General features: G+C 43.4%; 1 long non-coding RNA gene across 1 annotated transcript in view; it reads left to right on the top strand.

The window, feature by feature from the left end:
- The window catches only part of LOC126488145 (uncharacterized), a 22,389-nt gene extending 14,756 nt beyond the window's left edge, over positions 1–7,633 (top strand). The window contains exons 4-5 of the long non-coding RNA XR_007588590.1: positions 3,165–3,272; positions 7,527–7,633. This is a non-coding gene — a long non-coding RNA (uncharacterized lncRNA). The remainder of the gene's footprint in view (positions 1–3,164; positions 3,273–7,526) is intronic.
- The last annotated feature ends 404 nt before the right edge of the window (positions 7,634–8,037 follow it).

Here is an 8,037-nt window from a genome sequence, read left to right on the forward strand (position 1 = left end):
TAAAAAACAATGACTTCTCGAATTTTGCATGCAAATGGATGGAAATAGAACACACTATCCTGAGTGAGGTAACCCAGACCCAAAAAGATGAACATGGGATGTACTCACTCATAATTGGTTTCTAGAGATAAATAAAGGTCAGTGAGTCTATAATTTGATCTCCTAAAGAAGCTAAATAAGAAGGTGATCCCAAAGAAAAACATATAGCTATCCTCCTTAAATAATTTCTTAAGGAAGAAAATTTGATCTCGAAGTCTTTTGCAGCATTGCTGATAGTGTTGATAGTAGCGCTCAGTGCTCTGGCAAGGTTAATGATGCGCATTTACATGGAGTGGTTCTTTTAAAATAAATAACCGGGCATTTTACTCACTATCTCCTCTTTGTTTCTGAGAAATAAGTCTGATTTAAGACACACTACAATTTAAAGAGGCCATAGTAAAACGTATTTTGAAAGCATTACAAATAATGACAAACATAACTTGATCCCAAGTATTTATTTAAAAGCTGAAGAATATAAAAAATTTCAAAAAGGCAAAATAAAAGAAAGTTTGGTGGGTTTTTTGTTTGTTTGTTTGTTTAAGTGGACAATGCAAACTGATGACAATGGCATATAGCCCCAGCCAGCTGCTCAGGAGACTGAAGCAGGAAGATGGTTTGGTCCTGGAGTTCAAGAACGTCGAGGGGAGGGGGGGCTGGAGAGATGGCTCAGTGGTTAAGAGCACTAGCTGCTCTTCCAGAGGTCGTGAGTTCAGTTCCCAGGAACCACATGGTGGCTCACAACCATCTGTAATGAGGTCTGGTGCCCTCTTCTGGTGTGTGGGCATACATGGAGGCAGAATGTTGTATATACAATAAATAGATAAATCTTTTTTTTTTTAAGAGTGATTTGTGTGGTGTGGTGATGCAGTTCTAAAAAAAAAGAACTTCTGGGGAAAACAGGAAGCAGAGAAGGCCTTGGATGAGTGAAACACAGTTGAGTGTGTATTGCTGGCGTGGGCTCCAAGGCCCACAGTGGTAGCAAGCCTTCCCTGGGTGAGGGATGATGGTAGAGTTTTGCTTTGGAACCTATATAAGTCTGTATGAACAATTGTTCAGTGTGTGAAAACACTAGCAGCTGCAGTGTCTTCCTCTTCCAGGATGTTTACAGCCCCAGATCACTAACCCACAGAAACTAGCTAAACCACCCCAATGCCTAACCTAATTTAAGATATGAGAGCTAGCTAGGAATACACCTAAGCCATTGGCCAAACAGTGTTGTAATTAATATAGTTTCTGTGTGATTATTCCGATCTGGGTGGCCAGGAAACCAAAGCACAGTCTCTGCTTACAGCACAGGAGCAGCAAGAATTTGTCTTTAAAGAATAACCTAGAATTTAGAGATGTCTGCACATTGGGTCTGCCATCCACTTCTTCCAGTTTGGGTTTTCAATCCATGTCCTTGGAAGGAGGTCATGTTGTTAAATTGTCCGTAGGGGAAATGAGGAGAAATTCTCTACATCCTTCCATCTCCATCCCTCAGCCTCTGTCCCCTCTAAGGTCATTCTGTAGATAAAGCTGGCCTTGAGTTCTCAATCCTCCTGCTTCAGTTTCCTCGCTATCAGCATAACCCTGTTAATGAAGAAGACTGATTGGTTTTTAAACACTGACGTTACACCACAAGGTATAACCTGATTCTCTCATCCATTCCAAAGCAGCTGAGGGCCTGATTTCTGTCTCGTGTGCCATGCAGAAAGCAGTGACAAGAGCAGGGAGTCAAACAGGGAGGTGGGACACGTAGGAAGCCGCCATCGAGTATAGAGACACAGAGGCAGCAGCGAAGAGTATAGGATGCAGATGCAGGAGGGTGAGTGGCGCTCATCTACATGAGGTGATCAGGAAACATGCTCCACAAGAGAAAATGGTGCAGACAAGACGCAAGTGATGCAAGAGAACACTGCGTTTCTTTTGCCAGATCCAGAACCGCAGCAAGGTTGGTCAGCCTGTGGGTGGAAGAGGAGGAACAGAAGATGGGGGTGGGAGGCCTTCTTACAATGGACTGAGCGCTTGAAACATGCCTGACTCCCGACAAATGTGTATTGAATCAGAGCATAGTCAAGCTTTTAACCACATATAAATCGAGTTAATGCAGCCATTCTATCAAGGGTAGTCTTTGAGAGTGCCAGTATGATGGACCTCCCTTATAGTTAAGCTGCTCTCTGTCTCTGTGCTTCATCCATCTGAGAGTCCTCAGAGGGGAGACGGATCGATGCTGCCCAGGGAAGCGGGAGATGCAGCTGTATCTGTGTGTATGCAGCAGCTTGGGAGGGGAGTCCGGGCTGCATGAGAGAGGAGATACCTACCCACTCACAACCAATGGCCTGTGAAAAAAGGTTACAGAGTTTGCTTCTTTTTTTTTTTTTTCTTCAAGACAGAGTTTCTCTGTAGCTTTGGAGCCTGTCCTGGAACTAGCTCTTGTAGACCAGGCTGGCCTTGAATTCACATACATCCACCTGTCTCTGCCTCCAGAGTGCTGGGATTAGAGGCGTGCACCACCACCGCCAGGCTCAGAGTTTGCTTCACGTATACTACACCTGAGTCATGTATTGGGTCTGTAAACTCCTGATAGAGACAGGAGACTCTGGATCCTCTGACATCATCATGTGTTTTCGCCGTCTGTCGCAGGAAAGCTATGCACTCGCAGGCCAGAATTGGTGCACTGGAATAATACAAACACACCACATGGGGGGAAACCATTTCCAGACAGCCGAGAAAGAAAGGAAAGGAACTCAGAAAATTAACCCCGAAGCTGAGGGGAGTGATGCATGCTTATGATCCCCATACTCAGGACACTCGAGGCGAATGGATAGCTAGGGTTCCAGTCCAGACTGGGCCCCAGTGGAAGACCTTGTATCAAAACAAATCAAAAAAACCAATCCCAAACAAACCACTCCCAAAACAGACTTTTAAACATAAGAGACAAGGACTGTAGGTGACCCCAGCGCCTTTACACACTATGGATGCTCCCACTATCTCGACTGAGGGAGTAAACCCAGAAATTCAAACCCTTTGTTTAAAAAAACCATCATAATTCTTTTGTGCCCCTTAGCAAAGGTGGAAATAAGCAGATGCTGCAGTGCAATGCTTTCTCATGAAGGCTGGGGAAAAGAATGTTTGTGCCTTTCCAGGAGTTCAGCTGTGGCCAATTCAAGCCTACTGCCCCACCAGCCCTGTGACTGAAGCTGTGCACCGAGCCGTTGCAGGCGGAAGACTCAGAGGGAAAACCCAGGCTCCAGGTGAGCCCGATTCCTTGCCTTTTCTACTTGGTGTTTTTTTCTTTGTTTCTGGAGACAGGGTCTCTGACTATAACCAACCTCTTTTAATCACATGGTTAGACTACCTAGCATGAGCAAAAGTTCCCAGCAAACAAAGATGCCACTATCAGAAACAGCCTTCAAAAGACCCAGAAAGTACTTCCAAGATGTAGCACACAAGCCCGATCTTTAATTTAGCCAAGACTGAATTCTGTTCCATTCACTGGTATCTAGTAGATTCTCAAAATGTCAGTAAAACAGAGTGAAGGAATAAGAGGTTGACTGGCATACCAAAATGGTGGGCCCCGTGTAACATCAATCTAACCTTCAAACACCTAGAGACTTGCCTCTGTCTCCTCCACCTGAGGTCCAGCATGATAGCACATGAACTTCATTATCCAGACCCATTGCCTACAACTTCAAGTTTCACCAGGGCCAAAAGAGCCAGCAGTAAGCTGTGTCCCTTGACTGACAAAAGAATGAGTAAAATGTAACTTGTGTCACAACGGAATCCTAATTAAACTTAAAAGGGACGGCTATTCCACCACACAATGCAACATGGATGGGTGGATGGATGTCTTCAAGGAATATTCTTTGAAGGCATTATATAAGTGAAACGAACCGGCCAGAAAAGGAAAAATATTTAAGATTCCATTTACTTAGAAGGCCTCATGGATTAGGAAAAAAGGTCACTGGATTTATCATAAAAGAATGTGGGCCAGGCCATCTAAACAGTGTACTACATTTTATAACTCATATTTTACCTCCATGGAATAGATAGAATGGGTTCCCCATCTTGACATGGGGAGTGGGATGGGTCGCTCATTCAATGAAATGTATGTGAATAGTCTTGGGATTTAGTATAGTGTAATAGTTTTTGTTTAGTTTTTCATTAAGAAAAATTAAACAATTTTGTTCCTTCTTTTAATATTCCCTCTAATCATTTAGACTCAAAGATGTGTTATTCAATATGCCTTCAGCATAGCACAGCACTGCCAGGTGCCGCTGGCCATGCCAGAGGAGCAGTGAGTGGCAAGTTCCAGGTGTCAAATCTGATGGGCCAATCTCATTTTGGCAAAGCCCAAGTAATGCAGATCCTGGAGAGTCTTTTGCTTCAGCTGTGCCTCTTTCTCTGTTATCTAGCATGGTGTGAGTGGTTGTAGGGAGAGCTCCACTGCCTATAATATAGTGTGTTTACCTCTTGGAAATATCCCATTCCACTGGGCATTTTTACCTATGGATTGTAAGGAAGATGACCCCTCCCTAAGCTGTACGATCTAATTGGATAATAATAATGATTGCCTACACAGAGTTTTGGTGAATAAAAATAAACACAAGGCTATGTTTCACAGCCAAGGTCTGTGAGTCTCACCTAAGGAGCTACATGGATTGTAGCTCAAGTTAATGACTAACAGTTGAGTCCCGGTAGCCCAGCTAGATTAAATTTTTTAAACCTTAACATTCGAAGATGTTCACAGGTTTCAGAGAGAATCACAGCTGAAGCAAAGCTTTGATAATAGCAAAGTTAGACTAAGATGTTTTTGTTAAAAAGTTTTGAGGTGAAAAATCCAAGAAGACAACCTCAAGTTTTAGAAAGGCACAGAGTTGAATGCAGAACTCATTAAAGCCAGGGAACAAGAACAAAGCAGCCCAGTTAGTACTGGCTGATGCACCTTTCTTACTAGGACTGGTTGATGAGCAAAGGCGATGAGTAATTACTTATATCCACTTCTGCCCTCAATCTTCTGATATAAAAAAATCTATTAATAAGTAGATATGTACCCTAAAGATTTAAAGTAGAGCTGTTTCTTTTTCATGTATAAAAGTTTAGGCTTGTGATTCCTTTAAGACTTATAAGATTACCTTTGAGATAATCAAAATTTGTGCACAGAAAACCTCAGTCCAGGGGGCTGGAGATTTGGCTCAGTGGTTAAGAGCATTGCCTGCTCTTCCAAAGGTTCTGAGTTCAATTCCCAGCAATCACATGGTGGCTTACAACCATCTGTAATGAGGTCTGGCGCCCTCTTCTGGCCTGTAGACATATACACAGACAGCATATTGTATACATGATAGATAGATAGATAGATAGATAGATAGATAGATAGATAGATAGATAGATAAAAAAAGAAAACCTCAGTCCATAAAGGGGTCTCTTCATTTCTTATGAATATCTTTAACCAAACCATACACTAAAGGTCTGCATCTAGAATGCAGCATACAACCTTCTGCAATCTACTGCGGGGTGTTTCTCTTTGTATTTTAGGGAGAGGATTGAAAGGAAAAGAAAACTAAGAAAATCAGAGGGACTGACTATTAGAAATCAAACAATGAATCCCTGGGGTGGCAGAAGAAGCTGAGAACCCAGGGGCCTTTCCTTTCGAACTGCAATAGGCCGTGTTAGTTTCAATATGTAAAATCACAACAAGTCATTTGGTTCAAGCCTTTTCCAAAGGAAAACTGTCAGCGGGATTTAGGCTTTAAACAAATATTGAGTTTGAATCCTAATGTGTGATCTTAAGAAACCAATGTGAGACATTTACAAAAGTCCTCTCCCTAGGTAATGCTCCCCGTTCCTCTTAGAATCCAAAATGCAAGCTGACTAACTCTTTTACTAAGGACTAAGGTCTTTTAAGTGGGCTTTGAGCCCAAACCCGTGATGTCATTAAACCACCTACACGCCTGCCGCCCGTGGAGACTATTTGCCTGATTGCTACAGCCTGTTCTCCTCTGGCGTGATTTCCATGCACCTGTCGTTCACAAAAGGGAAGCGGGATAATGCATTAGTCCCCAAAGGAAAGGAGGCTGCAAGCTCGTCGTCAGCTGCTAATCGATGGTGATCCCCAGCAGGCGATGTGATCTACGCAAGCAAATCAGGAAACAGCTTGTCATAAGACCCCGTGTCCTCGGGTTGGCCATGTACCTGAAAAACAGCTTAGATTAGAAGAAAGAGAGACTGTGGCGAAAACAGGGAAGCTTTTGTTTACTGCTGAGTGCTTGGCCTTTGAGAATGCCACCCCCAGATATTCGCATCCCTAGTCTTTCTATTTCTGTCCCAAAGCCCATCAGAGCGGTGGGTATTGAATCAGTAGCCTTTGCTTTGCTTTTATATTCTATGTCTCTCTCCCTCATTCATTCTCTCTCTCTCTCTCTCTCTCTCTCTCTCTCTCTCTCTCTCTCCATGGACCTCGAGTCAATCATTATTTTCAAATGTAGTTCTTTTGTAAGAGTCATCTGGTGGGGATTAAACAGTTGAGAAGCAGTGCTGGCGTACGTGAGCATGATGTCTTGAGCTGCTCTGGAGACCCTTTAACTACCAGAGTTCATGGCATTCGTTGTTCCTAAGACCTGCCCAATGGTGGCCTGCCCCAGCTAACTCCTCAAGCCTGCACATTCCCTCCAGCCAGAGTGCAGCTGGTGAGAAGATCATGCCAGCCTGGTCTCTTCCTTATTCCATGTCCACTATTGCTTTGGGTCCTGTATGGACTAGGCAGTGAGGAGCTGCCAAGCGACCTGACCTAAGACCTCTCTGGCTGAGCATCAAAGTATGGCTCTCAGAGGCCCCAGCCTTTCATTTGCCCCTAACTCAACTCTCTACTTAGTTTCCCCCACGTCCCTCCTCTCCATTTAGCTCTTAAGTTGCTCTGGGAGTATAAGGCCTACAAAGAAACAAAAGCCCTGACGAATTAGGGCTGAAGTTCGAGAGGCCTTTGCTAGGGTTTGGGAAGGGGGAAGGTACTAAGGAAGGCTTATACTTGAGGAGAGCAGGCTGGGCCTGCAATGGGTCCCACATTCCCCCTACTGCGGTTGCCAGCTGTGTCTGGCCTGTAGTTACACCATCTTACATAGCAACAAGGGCTTTTGCCTTCCCACATCCCTACCAAGTGGTCCCATTCCTCCCCACACGTAGTACCCATGCTGTTTTTGTGATGTATGTATGTGTGTGAGTCATATGTGGAATGTATGTGTATATGTGTATGACAGAAAACACGCAGTGTTTTGTCTCCTTTTCTCAACCCATCACTCCTCTTGTTCCTCCCACTGCACCTTTAGACCTCTTCCTTTTTTCTCATAATCTCTCTTCCACCTTAATATTATGATAACGATATTACACATGCATGTGTATATATATACACATATATATAGGTATATATATAGGTATATATATATATATATACCTAGATTCTGCATACGAGAGTAAACGTGATTGCTTAACATGATGGTCTTCCATTCCACCAGCTCTCGTGAAACACATCATTTCATTCTTCATTACGCCTGGAGGCAACTTTGTGGATATGGATGTGGATGTGTTTCTTCATTCATCTGGTGGTGGCCAGCTAGGCTAGAATAATGGCTTGCAATTGTGAATTGCATAATAATAAATATGGCTGTGAGATATCCCTTTTGTGTGTTGATTTAGAGCCCTTCAATTATATACTCAGAAATGATGCGGCTGGATCACGGGGTAGATCTGTTTTTAATCGCTGAGGCGCTGTATTCTGATTTTCACAGGCGCTGTACCACTTCCCATCCCCACACACAGTAGAAAGGTTCCTTTTTTCCCCCCCACATCCTTGTCAACATTTGTTATCATCCATTGTTCTTGATGATAATCACTCTGACTGGGTTAAGATGGGATCTCTAATGTGGTTTGAATTTGCATTTCTCTGATAGCGAAGGGTGTTGGCTATCTCTTCAAATAATTGTGACATTTTTATTTCTTCTGTTGAGAACCGTCTGTTCAATTAAT

This window comes from Alexandromys fortis, unplaced genomic scaffold (genome assembly GCF_014885135.2).
Source record: "Alexandromys fortis isolate MF-2015 unplaced genomic scaffold, M_Fortis_MF-2015_v1.1 scaffold_8_9099976_23576923, whole genome shotgun sequence".
In the NCBI taxonomy this organism is placed as follows: Eukaryota; Metazoa; Chordata; class Mammalia; order Rodentia; family Cricetidae; genus Alexandromys; species Alexandromys fortis.